The sequence below is a fragment of the Chrysemys picta genome, chromosome 10 (assembly GCF_011386835.1).
Source record: "Chrysemys picta bellii isolate R12L10 chromosome 10, ASM1138683v2, whole genome shotgun sequence".
Lineage (NCBI taxonomy): Eukaryota > Metazoa > Chordata > Testudines > Emydidae > Chrysemys > Chrysemys picta.
In genome coordinates this window covers 21,064,962-21,081,752 of record NC_088800.1, presented here as the reverse complement: position 1 = coordinate 21,081,752, position 16,791 = coordinate 21,064,962, and the positions used below count along the sequence as shown (strand labels likewise).

At 46.8% G+C, this 16,791-nt stretch overlaps 1 protein-coding gene and 1 long non-coding RNA gene across 11 annotated transcripts in view; one reads left to right on the top strand and one right to left on the bottom strand.

Moving 5' to 3' along the window:
* The window catches only part of SEMA6D (semaphorin 6D), a 297,026-nt gene that overhangs the window by 198,283 nt on the left and 81,952 nt on the right, over positions 1-16,791 (top strand). The window lies entirely within an intron of this gene.
* LOC135973919 (uncharacterized) lies at positions 13,806-15,945 on the bottom strand. Its single transcript, XR_010590994.1, has 2 exons — positions 15,831-15,945; positions 13,806-14,198 (listed from the first exon to the last, which is right to left on the bottom strand). It is a non-coding gene; the product is annotated as an uncharacterized LOC135973919 (long non-coding RNA).

Sequence of the window (16,791 nt, the reverse complement as noted above, 5' to 3'; positions counted from 1 at the left end):
TTGCCTCCACATATCACTGTAATGTCATATTTTAATTATGGTTTGCAATGCACTTCAGACACTGCTCCAGCAGGATTGCCCAATTAACAAGGTTGTTCAGTCTCGGCATATGAGATAAAGACATTTTCAGCAACTATTTGATTGTCACTGTGTGAAAGCTGAAGTATGAACAAAGGAGACTTTACCCTGTTATTAAACTAAGAGGTTGTCCAAAACGGGCAGCATCTGGTTTCCAAATATAATATTAAAATCTCTGGAAATGTCTGAGGCTTCAGTCTAGCAAGGCAGTAACACATGCTTAACTTTAAACATGTAGTTCTATTGACCTCAAAGGCAATCCTCACATGAGTAAAATTAAACATGTACTTAAGTAATTTCCTTGATCAGAGCCTGAGAGGCCTCATTTTCAAATGCAAAACAAAATTTTTCTAAAAAGAGTAATAATAAACTATCTCATTTTTAACCTGACGAAAAGAACTACATATTGTAGCAATTAGTACTTGCACTAGAGTTTTAATATCTTATTGGATATTGAAAATCAAGGCATGCATTTCAGATAAAATTCAATAACAATATCATAGAAAATAAAATCATTTGGAGCCCTGAATGGACAGTGAAATAGACCGCCAAAATCTTTGCGATTATGTTGAGACTCTTGGAAGGAAAAGGTGAGATATGTACTGTCGGGGAGAAGGAAAAAGATAGAGAAAACTAGTATAACTGGGAAAAATTCTAGAATTTAACAAAACAAACATTTCAGTTTTAATGTCAATTTAAAACTTAAAAAAAAAGACAAATTATGGTGAGAATTGTTGTCATAAATCTTGATAGTATTGTAAATGGATTCGGGTGTAAATTAAGGTTCCAGTGAGGTACCGTTATCTTCACTCCCTAATTTGCTATTTTCTGTAGAAGTCAATTGACTAGAAACATTCATCAAAATGGAAAAAAAAAATGTATTTCCTCCCCATCTTTAGGGTAAGTTGTGGATTTACCACTAGCCTCAAAGAAGGGGCAGTGCATAGTTGCAGTGCCCAAGCAGTAGACCAGGGGCCAAATGCAAAAGGAGCAAAATTCAGTCCCTGAGTCCCTCCTCCCTCCAGCTGGGAAGCAATGTGCACCAGCCCATTATGGTTTTCCCTACACTCAGGACACACAGTGTGGAGTCAAGAGTCTGCCTACTCCTGTCCCCTTCCCACTACTCCCCATCTCTGTGCAGGGAGGGAGGTAGCAGTCCTGCAAAGTTTGCTCCCTTCTCCCCACATTATAACCCATGATCTAGATAGCCCACTCAGTGACAAAGGGAGATGCCTTACACCGCCATACTTCCTTGTGCGGATTTATAGGGCAAGACCCCGTCTTGCACTTACTGTGGTGAATGTGATCTCTGTATGGAAACAAAACTGAGGCTTTAAAAACTAAAGACACAAACTTTCCCCATAAGGGAGAAATTCACCCGGTGTAGAGGTCTATGCACCACTTAAATCCTGCTTTGTGTTCTATTGCATTCATGCGATTTAAAGGGTGCACCGGGGTATATTTCATTCAGGCTTTTTAGTCTTTGGTATATCAGAAAATAGATGAATATTTTAGGTCCAAAAAGATATTCCATCTCTCTCTCTCTCTCTCTCTCTCTCTCTCTCTCTTTTTTTTTTTTCTTTTTCCCTAAATGAGAAAAATGAATTAATCTTAATCAGTAGACTGAAAAACAAGCAATAATTGTGCATGTGCCAGGCCTTGCAGAAAGAGCACATACAATACCCTTATTGGGAACTGAAATAGTTGAGATATATGTAGGGGTGGGTTGAAGTCAGCAATAGAACTCTTAAAAAATGAATCATAGAAATATATAATTCCTCCCCCTCAGAAAAGCCCAGAAATACTTGTTACTGATTGTAGAGTGTTTCAATTTTCCTGTGAAATAGCACTGTATATTGTCTTTACTAGTTGCAGTAGTTTTAATAACAAATATTTAAACCATCCGGTTGTAGGAAAGCATACGACACTTCAAGCTTTTGAAATGCACTCTTTATACTTTAAATTATATTAATGGTTGATGTCTTCCAAACCTAGAGCAAATGCCAAACCCTAATGCTTTTCATATTCCTTTTTCTTGTTCTTTGAGCAGGTTTCACACAGTAGCATAAGCTTTAATATGATGGACCTAAAAAAATTAAAGTCAATCAAATTATTCCTATATTTAATGTGTGTTTTTGAAAGGAGATGTTCTTTATTCTATAAACACTGATATGTTATACGCTATATCCAAGAATATCAGTGCAAACACTGGGAGTTGCAATTTGCTGAATAGCTAGCAACTATTTAGGTGAAAAACTTCAGTTCCTCTGTACTGCGGTTATCTTGAGAAACCACGTAGCAGTAAAGCTTTGTGGATTAATGCCTTTGAATCAGCAAAACTGCTTCAGATTAACAATTCTTTTAGCTGCTGCCATATATTTTTATTCTATACAATAACAAACATGATTATCACAGAAATACCATGCTCTCCTTAACCTGTTTCTAATTGGGAGAATCTATAGTATGTATTCTACAGTCCAGCTGACACTGAAGATTGAAGTGTAATTACAGTACAGGCAATCCCATCTCTGGTAATTACAGCTGTCACCATCGATCCAATTAACCAGGATAACTAACTCTGCTGAGCCAGAGTCGACAAAGCTTTCTTACTAAATCCAGATTGCTTTATAAGGGGTTTTGTTGGGTTTTTGAGACTTTTCAATTGCCAAAATACTGTTGCTTAAAGAAACAGATAAATGTGGATTTCAGATTAGGGGCTAGAAGGAAAATCTCATTTCATTACAATTTAATAAGTGAAACTTTTAAATGTGCTTGCAAATCAAGTTTTCAAAATGAGAAATAGGCTTTTGGGAAAATAAAATGCGTGGGAGAGAGACCTAAAGGGCTACAAGTTAGGGCAGAATTGGCCTAATGCTTCTAGTAAATGGTCAACATAGCACATAACAGCCAGCTGGCTCCTATCTCTTTCTGTCCTAATTCTGCACCCTTTAATGGAGTTCCTCAAGATTTACACTGGTGTAACAGAGAGCAGAATCTACCCCAATTGATTGACATATCCTCCCTCCCCCTTATTTGCCTCCCCACCCCCCGGTAACTGGAATTGGTTTTAGATATACCCATTTGAATTATACTGTCTGTAATGACATCTAGAGGTGAAGGTCTGATTCATTATGTACCTAATACTTGAGCCCAGATTTGAAATACAAGCAGGAAGAAACCCTGATTCCAACAAGAAAAGGGAATTATGTGCACCTCAACACACAATGAATATTTTACACAAGATTCAGCACAAAGACACACACCTGTCAGACATACTGCACTGGAACTGGTTGGCATTATAGTGTAGGACAAGGGCAGGAGAACCTCCTTACCCACAACCTGCTCATGCTACAGCTGCAACTTCTAGAAACTGTTGCCTTTCCATCCTCTTGGTTGCTGACACTGTCTGCATTTAGGACCAGACTGAGATACCTTACTCTCATCAAGTAGTCCCGATGATATCATTGGGACTATTCAAGGGGTAAGGTACTATTCTGTGTAGGTAAGAGTGTCACAATCTGACTTGTAGGGCATAGATAGGGCTCTCAATTTCTTCGTCACTCGTATTTCACAATGCAATCTGCAATTGTTCTAGGGCATTTGAGTCTTGAAGACATAAGTGGGACTATAAGATCCTTTTTGGAAGACCTCATAGTGTTTATAGGTACAGGCTGGGTTAGTTGTGTCACTGATGTAATATTGTGCTGTTGACTTCACTGGAGTTGACTCTGGTCCACTATATCAAGTACTACATTAGAGCTAGTCAGAAAATGCTGAAATTTAGTTGAAGAATGGAAAGAATTTGTGATTTACCCTCTTTTCCTAGTTTTCTGTCCAACACTGTATTGTCTAGATTTTATCTGACCTCATCAAGACTACAAAAAATGAAATATGCCTGTTGTGACAACGTTAGTGAGGCTGCAATGTATGGAATGAGCATAAACACATGAAATTGCAAAGTCCAAGATGGTCCACATGCATGCCCAAGAGATAGAGGGACACCATTCGTTTCAACATACCATGAGCTTTGAGGGGAGTATGCAGAGAGGAAGTCAGAGGAAAGTTGCTATTCCCATTACAATTCCTCCTAGTTGCAACTCAGACTGTAGCATAGTGGAAAAGTCTATAGATGCCCCTCCATAACCAGATGGTTCACAAAACTACCATATGGGAAACACTCCCATGAAGGAATTGCCCTCTCTGAAGAAAGACAAACACAATGGACTATTTCAAAATATAACCTCCCTTTGTTCAACATGCTATAAAAAAGAATGAATCGAGACAACTAAAATCTGTGGCATTATTCACTTCTTACTAAAATGACATAGTTACTTTATGTGCAGTACTTTGCTTGTAGCTGTATTTATGGCACTACTGAAGGGAAAAGAATACTAGATGTACTCCCTATGGGACCATAAGTACAGCTGCATCTGACTAGTGTATAAAAATCAACCTGAGAATACAGTGAATGACTGTGCACTGGACATTGCTCTCACTATAATGTCGTATATTGTATAGTCAAAATATACAATAAAAATTGTGAATCTATGTCCCATCAATAGATGAGATATGTTATAGGGACATAAATGGAGAAACAAGATTTTTTTTTTTTGCATTGGGTATATAAATGGGTATGTCCAAGAAAAATATAGCGGTAACAAGATAAAAATTCATGTTTGATGTTATGGCTGAATCAATATTTGAGGGGGGGTTAGAGAAATATCCCGACCTTACCCTGAGCAGCAGAATTGTCAGCTAGACTTAATCAACTAGAATTTCATCACCTTTTAAAACTATTACTTTTGTTTCCTTAACACATTTGTGAGTAACGGTATTTTTAATAAAAGGGTAATTGTAGAGGAGTGCACCATACTGACTCACTGTTTCAAGAGTGAGAGTAATTAACCACTGGAATAATTTACCAAGGGTCATAATGGATTCTCCAGCACTGACAATTTTTAAATAAAGATTGGGTGTGTTTTTTCTAAAAGTTCTGCTCTAGGAATTATTTGTGGAAAGTTCTATGGCCTGGGTTGTATAGGAGGTCAGACCAGATGATTACGATGGTCCCTTCCAGCCTTGGAATCTTTGACTCTATGACTAAGAACGGATGCATCTTTTACCTATTGCCAAACCCTTTGCTATATTGTTGCAGCATCGATCAGTGGTGTTACCGAAGTCTCTAGCCTAGTGCATCCTGGGAAATCTTAATAGATCAAGAAGATGGCAATTGTTGAGGTCTAGGAGCTATGTCACTAGGAGCCATTAAAGAAAATGAGGCAAAGGGAATGCAGTACAATTTTCTGTGTGTTCAGGCTGCTAAGCATGTATATTTGAAAATTTTCATTCTCTCTAAGCAGCCTGCTGTATACTCTTTAGTCAGGCAAAACTTCCGTTAGCTGGACTAGGACTTTTGCCTGTGAAAGGAATGCAGAGAGAAGACTTTTTTTACTTTAAAATATTATTCAGTTAGTACATTAGTTATGTAGCAATTAAGTCCTGTTAAGATCAGTGAATCCTGGCATTTTCTACCCTATACATTTGACTAATTTGTAACATGTGCAGGTGTCTCCTTAGAAATATTGTAGATGTTTTCTGTTTATTAACTTGTGTTAATTGTTCAGGACCAATTCTCCGCCCTTCTCTGTTAATCTCTCCCTGCTTTGGCCTTGTGCATTCTTACAATATCTGCCAAAAGACTGTCCCATTGCATAATGAATATCGTTGCTCACACATATCGGTGTCATCCAAGCTAGATGGGAGATTTGCCTGTGTAAGTAACCCCTCTAACCTGTAGATTTTAGGGCAGGTTCTCTCCGCATTAGCAATCTGCTTGGTTCTGCCTGTTTCTGAAGGCCAATACTGGCCCCAACATGACTCAGAGCTGCTGCTAGGCACTCTAAGTAAACCTCTACTACAGGACCCTTAATAATAAAGAGGCAAACATATATCCCCTACAAAGCATACACACATTGTTGATTCATTATAATCCAGCAGGTATGCAGCCTACTGTGACAGAAGATATGGTCCTATATAGCCTCCCCATATAGCAGGGGTCGGTAACGTTCGGCATGCGGCTCGCCAGGGTAAGCACCCTGGTGGGCTGGGCCAATTTTATTTACCTGCTGACGCGGCAGGTTCGGCCGATCGCGGCCCCCACTGGCCGCGGTTCGCCGTCCCGGGCCAATGGGGGTGGCGAGAAGCGGCGCGGGCGAGGGATGTGCTGGCCGCGGCTTCTCACCGCCCCCATTGGCCCAGGACGGTGAACCGCGGCCAGTGGGGGCTGCGATCGGCTGAACCTGCCATGTCAGCAGGTAAATAAAACTGGCCCGGCCCGCCAGGGTGCTTGCCCGGCCCGCCAGGGTGCTTACCCTGGCGAGCCGCGTGCCGAACGTTGCCGACCCCTGCCATATAGTATTACTTAGTGTTTGTATTACAACAGTGCCTAGAGACCCCATTTGAGATCTAGGCCCCATTGTGCTAGGTGCTGTACATTCACCTAGTAAAGATAGCCCCTGCCCCAAAGAGCTTATTGTATATGGGTGGAATTTTCAAAAGTGATCAGCACTCCTGTAACTCTGCTCCCATTGAAGTCAATGGTAAAACTCTACTGACTTCAATAGAAGCAGAAGTAAACAAATGTAGCGTGCTTTTGAAAACCCCACTCCAAATAGACAACACACACACACACACACACACACAACCCAACTATTAGTACCCGCTTTTTACTAATGCGGGTCTGAGGCACAAAGATGATGACTTGGCAACTGTCTGTAGTAGAACAGGGAATTGAACCAGGCTTTCCTGAGTGCCAGAATAGTGCCTTAACCAGGGGCGGGCAAACTTTTTGGCCTGAGGGCCGCATCGGGTTTCGGAAATTGTATGGAGGGCCGGTTAGGGGAGGGAGTCGTGGCCCGGCTCCCACCCCCTATCCACCCCCCCGCCCCTGGGACTCCTGCCCCATCCAACCCCTCCTGTTCCCTGATGGACCCCCAGGACCCCTGCCCCATCCACCCACCCCCACTGCTCCCTGTCCCCTGACCACCCCTGGAACCCCTGCCCAACTGCCCCCTGCTGCCCCATCCAACCCCTCCTCTCATTCCTGATGGGCCCTCCAGGACCCCTGCCCCCATTCCACCCCCCTGCTCCCCACTCTCTGACCACCCCGACCACTAGCCACACACCTGCCCCCTGCCCACCCCCTAAATTCCCCTACCCTCTCACCATGCTGCCTGGAGCACCGGTGGCTGGCAGTGCTACAGCCACGCTGCCCAGCTGGAACCAGGCATGCCGTCGCCGCCACAGAGCACTGGGTCAGGCCGGGCTCTGCAGCTGTGCTGCCCCAGGAGCTCACAGCCCTGCCACCCAGAGCATTGCGCTGGTGGCAGAGTGAGCTGAGGCTGCGCTGCGGGGGAGGGGCCGGGGCTAGCCTCCCCAGCCGGGAGCTTAGGGGCCGGGCAGGAGGGTCCCGTGGGCCGGATGTGGCCCGCAGGCTGTAGTTTGCCCACCTCTGGCCTTAACCATCATCTCCTATTAATTTCAACAGCAGTTCTGTATGTGTTGGCATTGTAGGAGCAGGCACAGGATTTCTTCCTTTTCGTGTCCCCTTTAGGCCACTTCTGTTCAATGATTTGTCTTTGTCATATGTGTTTTCACAAGTAGGTGGGTGTGCTTTGTATTTTATTGTCTAACATTGTCCATTATTGGGTGCACTGATTCCTATAACTGTAAACCGAACACAAACAATCTATGAATTGCTTGCACACTTCCATGTGCTGCCATGGCTCAAGATGACATCTTTTCTGATTGCATAGTATAGCGTGCATGTTTTATTAATGTGCAGTATCAGATCTTTAAATATCTTAACAAACACTGAAACGAATCATGACTCAATATTTCTTTGCTCATATTTTCTCTAGAGAAAAATTCGGATTGTTTTTCTTTCCCAAATGTAGATCCACAATTTCTCTGAAATATTACAATCTTTCCCACTTCTACACAGCATTTGCACTTGTCTCCATATGTTTATTGCTGGTACAATTTGTTTCTTCTGATATCACATTATGCAAATATCATGCACAGTCTCACAGTATAAATAAGGAGCCTTTCTCAACATTAACTTCTTTTTTTCTTTTTCTTTCAAGCTCTGCAAAGCACATTTCACAAACATAGTTGTTTTAAAACAATTGGTTGAATTGGACGATGAATGAAACAAGATGCAATAGAGGAAATTCCCCAAACTGTTAATCTTAAAGATCACAGACTAAAATATTTAACTTCATAAAATGGGACCCTGTGTCCTGTAGGCTGGCTAGGAGAACCTCAGAACATCTTGATCTGAAGAGAGGTGAAAATCTTTGAGTGTCTAATGCCTGATTTATGGCTCTGAGGAGATCTGTGGTTGTTTTTGTAATCCCAAACACAGCTGTTTGGTTTAATTGGAAAGACCTTTTAATAAAGCTGAATGGTGGATGCTTTTCAAGTAATGCAATTCAACAACTGAAGCCTTACCTCAGAGCTGACACAATGACACTGCTTTGCCCTAACAGCATTGTTCATTTTAGAAACAAATGTTCTTCTTTGAGTGCTTGCTCATGTCCATTCCCATAGGTGTGTGCGCGCGCCATGTGCACGATCATCGAAAGGTTTTACCCCTAGCTGGGTACCCGTCGGGTCGGCTCTGGAGCCCCCTGGAGTGGTGCCTTCATGCTGCCACCTGCTCAGTTCCTTCTTACTGCCAGTAATGGTCGTTGGAGCAACTTATCTCTTGCTTTAGCAAGTGTTTTTCCTAGTGTTTTTTTTTCCTGCACATAGTTGTTAATCGTTATCATAGTAGTTAATAAGTTTCTTAGTTAGTTAGTGAGTAAGTTTAAGTTGGGGGTTTCCCCCCCCTGTCTAGGGCATGCCGGGGCTTGGCCCCAGGGATTCAAGCCATATGATAGGTGTGGTAAGCCTATGCCCAGAAGGGATTTGCCCGCTGCTTGTTTGAAGTGCCTGGGAGAGGGACATTTGCAGGACAAGTATAGTATTTGCAGACCTTTCAAGCCCAGAACCAAAAGAGAGAGAGACTATCGGCTGAAACTCCTTTTAATGGAGTCCGCTCTCCAGCCTCAACTGGCACACAAGGTGGCACTGGCAGCTCAGTGCAGAGCGCACCAGCCTTGGTGCAGGACACCTCGGCAACGAGGAAGGACTTGCATAAGGAGCATCAGTACCGCTCCCCAGGGTGGAAGGCCGGCTCATCGGTGCAATACTGATCACAATCCCTGGTGCTACATAAGAAGAAAAAGGCGGAGAGGGGCTGTTCCCCCGTCAAGAGGAACACACAGAACACCAGTGTGGTGCATCCCGCGCCAGGACACCAGAAGGTTGACTCCGGCCTCGAGGGGAGGTCCATCGAGTCTGGTGTCGATGGACTCCCTGGTCCAGGAGGTGTTGGAGGAGGACCTGGACCTTCCCTCCACATCAGATACTTTCAAGGCCACGCGGGACTTGATTGACATGATGGCATAGTCCCCCACCTCACATTCCCAGGCACCGGTTCAGTTGCAGACACCACTTCAGGCATGGACGGCGGCACCGATGGCAGTACCACCTATCTGGCACCAGGGCAAGCCCACCATGATTCGGGGCCATTCCCCATGGCCTCGGTACCACTCCCCGGCGCCCTAAGGGTCTGCCTCTCCCTGGTCAGGCTCGGACTACTCCTCCGAGTCAGAGGCTGACTCATTCGTGTCCCGACACAGCTGGTACCGCTCAAGATCCTGGCACCAGTGTCTGCACCATAGAGCAGAGAACCCCGCAGTACCGATGGTATCCTGGCTACCCCAGAGGCAGGGCCCGGGACAGTGGTCCTTTTGGACACCTTGGGCCTATTACCAGGCCCAAGGTCATAGTTCCAGGGTGGCACCAGTAGTTTCCATTGTCCATGCTCCCTCCCCCCACAATGTCGGTTGCCCCCGACATGTCCAGGGCTCCTCATGTTCAGACCCTGGGCATCCCAGATCAGGCGTGTTGTCAGAGCTGCTAATGCCCGCGGCTCCCACACCACCAGTCGCAGTGGATGTCCCTGAGCACATCACCAGGGAACCAGAGGAATCTCTCCCACCTCGAGCCTCATCTTCTTCCTCGCTGGACGAGGCAGTAGCAGGCACTACTACGTCCCTTCTGGCAATAGACATAAAAACCCACCAAGACCTCCTTAGGAGGGTGGCCCAGAACCTCAACATGCAAACTGAGGAGGTTGTGGAGGACTTACTCAATGGTTGACATACTCACCGCGGAGGATCCCTCCAAGGTGGAACTGCTACTTATAAAAACTATTCAAAACACCATGAAGGTGCTCTGGCAGACTCCGGCCTCTATACCACCTGTGGCCAGGGGTGTAGAGCGGCGTTACTTCATCCCTCAAAAGGGGTATGAGCACCTCTTCAAACACCCCCAACTGGGGACCCTGGTAGTGGATGCAGCAAACGACAGGGAGCGGCAGGGGAACTGGGGCCTGACCCAAAAAACAAGAACGCCAAGAAGTTGGACCTCTTCGGTCAAAAGGTATACTCGACCGGGGACTCCAGTTTGACTTTCCAACCAGCAGATGGTACTTAGCTGCTACACATACAATTCTTGGAACGCCCTCTCCAAGTTTCAGGAACTGCTCCCTTCGGAGTCACAACAGGAATTTGCTGCAGTCCTAGAGGAGGGCAGAGTGGTGGCTAGAACCTCCCTCCAAGCTGCTTTGGACTCTGCCGAGTCAGTGAAGCGGACTATGGCCACGGCCATTACAATGAGGTGTAGCTCATGGCTACAAGTTTCGGAACTCCCGGCAGAGGTCCAAAATACAATACAGGACCTTCCATTTGACGCTGCGGGACTGTTCACTGACAAGATGGACTCGAGACTGCACAGTCTCAAGATCTCACAAGCAACCCTCAAATCTCTGGCAATTCACATGTCAGCACCTCAGAGAAAGCCCTTCAAACCACAGTCCCCCTTACGCTTCTATCCAGGATCCCCTTGGCAGGACTATAGTCGATGGAGGGGCAGAAAGAGCAGGAGGTGACCTCCGCAGTTCTCCTCTGGCCAGGGCCAGGGCTCCTCCAAGCAGCCCCCCTCTCCTCCCCCGGCTCGAAAGCAAACTTTTGAATGTGCGCCCGAGGATGGAGCTCCAGCTCAAGTCTCAGATCCTTTCCCTCCCTTTGTGAATCATCTGTCCCACTTCTACCATGCCTGGGCCCAGATTACTTCAGATCACTGGGTCCTGAGCACGGTGGGGGTGGGATATTTTATCCAATTCTGTGCCCTCCCACCCACCTTCCCCATCCCTCTTCAAGGACCCTTCTCACGAGCAACTCCTTCTACAGGAGGTGCAATCGCTCCTTGCTCTAGGGGTGATAGAGGAGGTTCCTCAGGATTTCAGGGATAGGGGATTATACTCCTGATATTTCCTCATCCCCAAGGTCAAAGGGGGGCTCAGGACTAGCCTGGATCTGCGAAGTCTCAACACGTTTATAAGAAAACTCAAGTTTTGTATGGTCTCTCTGGCCACCATCATTCCTTCCCTGGATCCAGGGGACTGGTACGCTGCCCTCAAACTGAAGGACGCGTACATCCATATATTGATTATTCTGGCGCACAGACGATTCCTGAGATTCGTGGTCAGCAGCCGACACTATCAGTTCACTGTACTCCCATTTGGGCTTTCAATGGCCCCTTGCATGGTCACAAAGTGCATGGCAGTTGTGGCAGCCTTCCTTTGCAAATGCAGGGTACAGGTTTTCCCGTACCTGGATGACTGATTCATCAAGGGTGATTCTTGAGTACAAATGCAAGAGCATGTGGCGTTGGCACATGCCACTTTCAGCTGGTTGGGGCTCATTCTGAATGGGCCCAAGTCTACCCTAGCCCCAACCCAAAAAATAGAATGTATTGGGGTTCTCCTGGACTTCCCTCGAGCCAGAGCTTCCCTGCCCGAGTCCTGGTTCCAAAACATAAGGGGCATCATCGAGAGACTCTGCCAGTTTCCTACAACTACAGCCAGAAACTGCATGAAGCTTCTGGGGCATATGGCAGCCTGCACGTACGTAGACAACACGCCATATTGTGCCTTCACCCCCTCCAGGCTTGGTTGTTGAATCTATACAGACCCAGCTGGGACTCTCTGGACAGACTTATTACTCTCCCACCCCCGATTCTCAAGTCCCTCAGCTGGTAACTACAACCTCAGGTGGTCTGTGTGGGAGTGCCCTTCGCCAAGCCTCAGCCCTCACTGTTGCTGGTCACAGATACATTGGAGATGGGCTGGGGAGCACACCTGGGCAGTATCAGAACTCAAGGCCTGTGGTCACAACTAGAACTATCGCTGCATATCAATGTCGGAGAGCTGAGAGCCGTTCGCCTGGCTTGCCAGACGTTCTAGGCCCATCTTCAAGGCAAGTGTGTCTCAGTGATGACGGACAACACCACAGTGATGTTCTATATAAACAAACGGTGGTGCTCGCTCCTCTCCCCTGTGCCAGGAAGCTTTCTGACTGTGGGACTTCTGCATCGCACACTCCATCCAGCTACAGGCCTCATATCTGCCAGGAACAGAGAACGAACTAGTGGACCATCTCAGACGCTCGTTCAACACTCACGTGTGGTCACTCAGAGCAGACATTGCCCTTTCCGTCTTCCAGAGGTGGGGCTATCCCTACATGGATCTGTTTGCAATGCGTAGCAACAGAAAGAGTCAGCTGTTCTGCTCCTTTCGGAACCACAGCCATAGCGGATGCCTTTCACCTACCATGGACGACTCACCTGCTATATGCGTTCCTGCCCTTCTCTCTCTCATACACAAGGTCCTCCTCAAGGTCCGGCAGGACAGAGCTTCAGTGATCCTCATAGCACCAGCGTGGCCCCACCAGCACTGGTTCACCACATTGCTGAACCTATCAGTGGACAGGCCAGTAGCCCTTCCTATGCTCCCGAATCTCATCACGCAGGACCACGGTCAACTACAGCATTTCAACTTGGAGTCCCTCCATCTCATGGCGTGGAAACTCCATGGCTGAACCTGCTTCAACTACAGTGTTTGAGACCTGTTAGGGAAGTCCTGTTGGGGAGCAGGAAACCCTCTACTCACACAACGTACCTGGCGAAGTGGAGGCGTTTCTCCATTTGGTCCCTACAGAAAGGTACCTCCCTGCAACAAGCCCCTATTTCCCTTGTCCTAGACTACCTTCTGTACCTGAAACAACAGGGTTTGGCAATGTCATCTATTAAGGTGCACCTGGCTGTCATCTTGGCGTTCCACCCAGCCATGGTGGGTAGGTCAGTCTTTGGACATCCCATGGTTGTTCGGTTTCTCAAGGGCTTGGACAGGCTTTTTCCGCAGGTGCGGCAGCCCGTTCCCCAGTGGGATCTCAACCTGGTTCTCTCCAGACTTATGGGGCCCCCCTTCGAGCCCATGGCAACCTGCCCTCTATCCTACCTGTTCTGGAAGGTGGTTTTTCTGGTGGCCATAACCTCAGGCAGAAGGGTCTTTGAACTCAGAGCGCTGACTTATGAGGCCGCCCTACACAGTTTTTTATAAAGACTAGGTGCAGCTACGCCCACACCTAGTGTTCCTACCCAAGGTAGTCTCACACTTTCATGTAAACCAGGAAATAGTTCTACCAGTATTCTTTCCTAAACCTCATGCCAGCAACAGACAGCGAGTACTCCATTCTCTGGACATAAGGCATGCCCTAGCCTTCTACATTAAGCACGCAAAGCCATTTCGTAAGTCACCACAGCTCTTTATTGCAATCGCTGAAAGGATGAAAGGGCTTCCCATCTCATTTCAGCACATTTCATTGTGGAGCACGTCCTGCATCAGAACGTGCTATGACCTGGCTAAGATTCCAGCCCCAGCATTAACGGTGCACTCCGCAAGAGCACAGGCTTCTTCCGCCGCATTCCTTGTGCAAGTCCCTATTCAGGACATATGCAAGGCAGCAACATGGTCTTCCACCCACACCTTCATGTCGCACTATGCCATCACTCAGCAGGTGAGAGACGATGCAGCCTTCGGCAGGGCAGTACTTCAGTCTGCAGCTCAGAGAACTCTGACCCCTCCTCCGTGGAAACTGCTTGGGAATCACCTATTGGAATGGACATGAGCAAGCACTCGAAGAAGAAAAAACGGTTACTTACCATCTCATAACTGTTGTTCTTTGAGATGTTGCTTGTGGCCGTTCCAAATCCTGCCCGCCTCCCCTCTATCGGAGTATTCTGGCAAGAAGGATCTGAGCAGGCGGTGGGGTTGGCAGGGGACTATATACACCGCCATGAAAGTGCCACTCTGGGGGGCTCCACAGCCGAACCGACAGGTACCGCTAGGGTAAAACCTTCAAACGATCGTACACATGGTCCGTGCACACACCGGTTGGAATGGACATGAGCAACACATCTCGAAGAACAACAGTTACAAGATGGTAAGTAACCGTTTTTTCAGCTTTATACTTTTTCCTAAGGATGTCAAGATGCAGATACTGGTAAAAATGACATTCATTTTACTATCACCAAGATCAATGTCAACATACCTAGTTTTAAATGATGTGTCAAGCAGTTTGTGCTAAAGTGGAGCCTAGCAGCATCTCCCACTAGGCCCACCCAGGTGAGGATTGCTGAGGCAGTACAAAAGTGCAGGGTTAAACCTAGGTCAGAATAGCTTTCTTTCATATTGCATGTGCCAGCTCGCTCTATGACTATAAGCCTGTTATCGCCAGCCAAAGTTTTGTTTTCACTCATATCCACACATATCTAAAGTCCAACCCTGCAAATACTTGCTCACACAAGTAACTTTTATCGGTGTGAGAAGTCCCTTTCAAAGCAATGGGACTACTTTCACTACACCCAGCAGTGTGTGATCTGTTCTGCATTCTGTAAACAAACGCTCATACATTCAGTCACTTTATTTGTATATGTTAATCTTTTCCAATATTAAGAATGTTCTGGTAGAAAAGTTTTTCCGCTCCAAAGATTGTCAGCCTTAATACATAAGAAGCAAGAACAAAGTCAACATGAAGGCTAATGTATTTGAACACATGGCCCTAGGACCTGTTACTCCTTTATCTGATTGATGTAGTAATATGAAAGAAGCACTACAGCACAGAAGAAGCAATATTAACCCAGCAAAAGGACCCTTTTTTATTTTAAAGAAATACACTGTACATGTATTGAGTTTTCCAAAGTATTCCAGATAGTTTTTTGAGGAAGTATTAAGGGTAATTTTAAACTAAAATATTATTATTGTTTAAACTGTATTTTAATGTCATTGAAAGCTTTTTCCATTGTAAATCTAACTTTAGAGGAAAGAATCTGTTCTTACAGGAATGCTCTGTAGTATACAGGTTAAGTGAGATAACAGTGAGTAGAGAGAGATGTGTGATTCAGGGCAGTTTCAATTTACAAAGAGTTGGTATACTTTTTTTAAAAAGTGGTTCAGCATATGTAGGCTCCCATCTCCAAAATTTTGTTGTGGATCTTGTACATACCCAAAAACTCAAAGCAAAAGTTAGTTGATGCCATCAAGTTTTTGCCTGGTGACAAAACCAAGTGAAATAAGTCAGTTGCCTATACTTCCACCAGGAACCATAAATTAATACAGGTTTGCACAAAAGTCAACTTTATTTCTTGTATATAAGCCAGGGGTCTCAAACACGCGGCCCGCGGGGTGATTTTCTGCGGCCCACGAGCCCCTCCCAGCCCCCCTGCCCTTCCCCAGTGTTTACCAGAGCGGCAGCTGGACGTGCACCGGGAGCAGGGCAGGCTCCCTGCCTGCCCTGCGCAGCTCCGGGAGGAGGCTGGAACATGGAGAAGGGGGGGCGGAGGGGCTGTGTGTGGCTGTTGCTTTAGGCAGCACCCCCAGCAGCTCCCATTGGCCGGGAACGGGGAATCACGGCCGATGGGAGCTGCTGGAGGCAGTGCCTCAAGCAACAGAAACACACAGCCCCTCCGCCCCCCCTTCCCCACGTTCCAGCCTCTTGCGGGGGCAGGGCAGGGAGACAGGCATGCAGGGAGCCTGCCCTGCCCCTGGTACGGGCCGGGCCAGATCCTGCCCACCGAGCCCCTCCTGCAGCCGAACCCCCAGCCCTGAGCCCCCTGCCTCACCCCGCACCCCTCCCGCATCCCGACCCACTGCCCTGAGCCCCCTGCCGCACCCTGCACCCTGACCCATTGCTGTACCCCTCACCCCTCTTGCACCCCACACCCCAACTCCCTGCCCTGAGCCCCCACCACACCGCACACCCCTCCTGCACCCCCTGGGGGCAGGGAGGGGGCAGAGTTGGGGTGGGGATTTTGGGGAAGGGGTTGGAATGGGGGCAGGGAAGGGATGGGAAGAGGCGGGGCAAGGGGGGCCTCATGGAAGGGGTGGAGTGGGGCGGGGCCGAGGGCGGCGGAGGGGGGGGGGGAGGTGTCAGTAATGAGGCCCTCGGGCCAATGAACTAGTCCTCATATGTCCCTCATGGTCATTTGAGTTTGAGACTCCTGATATAGGCAGAGAAGACCATTCTGCATTCTAGACCATCTTAGTCCAATTAATGTGGCATCTGTTACTGATGAATTTTAGAACCTATACTAGCCACACAAATTTTGGAAACAAGGACACAATGCTTTGTAAACTACTACATGATTTGATAGCAATAGTGCAGTATGTGGTCAGCCTAGATTCCATTTGAATGGCAGTTACCC